Source organism: Nematolebias whitei, chromosome 6 (assembly GCF_014905685.2).
Source record: "Nematolebias whitei isolate Nwh7 chromosome 6, NemWhi1, whole genome shotgun sequence".
NCBI classification, from domain to species: Eukaryota; Metazoa; Chordata; class Actinopteri; order Cyprinodontiformes; family Rivulidae; genus Nematolebias; species Nematolebias whitei.
In genome coordinates, this window is record NC_056503.1 from 48,357,860 (window position 1) to 48,359,037 (window position 1,178).

The following is a 1,178-nucleotide window of genomic DNA, read 5'->3' on the forward strand; positions in this document are numbered from 1 at the left end:
GGGGCAGACTGAGCGTGGCTGGCCGGGGTTGAGTTGCCTGTTTCGGGTTCAGAGAGAGTAGCGCCCCGCTGAAGCCACGGAGCTCGAATGTTTACAGAGAAGTTGCTAAACTTCATCATAATTAATGACCAACCGCTATCAGTTGTAGAAAACAAAGGATTTCACAACTTGCCAAGATATAGTTTACCCTCCAGGAGATATTTATCAGTACAACAGTAGACAATCATAAAAAACATGTGATTTGAAAATTATATATATATATATATAAATAAATAAAAAACGAAACAAAAACAGCTACATTATAAAGAGATGTAAATAACTAAAAACAGGAACATGTCTGTGTTGGTTTATGCCACGAACTTAGCAGGTGTAAAGCCATTTAATATTTTTATTTAATTAATTTATTCATTTGTTTAAAAGAAACAAAATAAACTAAACAAAATTAATAAAAAAGAAAACACTGAATGAAAAGAGTGCAGAAAGAAGAAAAAAATTCTTACATCTGTTCCTCATTTAAAAAATATGAAATAACTTTAAACAATCACTTAAATTGGGGGGAGTGGTGGCGCAGAGGTTAGAGAAGGTGGGCTTGTGATCGGAAGATCGTCGGCTCAAGCCCCGGTACCGACAACATCAAAAAGGTGGGTGGGGTAGGTGAAGCACCCACACCTGCCCCCACCCTCATTCGCCCCACCCTGGACCCATGAGCAAGGCCCTTAACCACCATCTGCTCCCTAAACAGGTCTCTCTTGAAAATGAGTTCTCGTGGCTCGATGAGACGACCTGGATAAATAAAGGGTCAATGAAATTAAAAAAATTTATCACTTTAATATCCACTTTAAAGCTAGGAATAAATTATTACAGCCTCATTAAAAATCAATAATGATCATGATATCGGAACGGGATCGGCCGATATCCAGATTTAAGTATCGGGATCGGATCGGAAGTAAAAAAAAAAAAAAATTTTTTAAAAAGTGGATCGGTGCATCCCTAATATATACATATAGATACACACACACCCATAAATAAATTTAAAAAATATGTGTATGTACACCTTTTTAATGTTAAATGTAAAAATTTGAGGCCTCCTTTCACACGAACAGGTCTGGCCCACGTTTCAAAATGTTCGGGCTCTCCTGTGTTAATCCATTCCAAGTCTTGGTTAGACGAGCGTTTTG

General features: G+C 37.4%; 1 protein-coding gene across 1 annotated transcript in view; it reads right to left on the reverse strand.

Moving 5' to 3' along the window:
* The window catches only part of LOC119410806 (tyrosine-protein kinase receptor UFO), a 59,792-nt gene that overhangs the window by 14,430 nt on the left and 44,184 nt on the right, over positions 1-1,178 (reverse strand). The gene's annotated exons all lie outside the window — the stretch shown is intronic.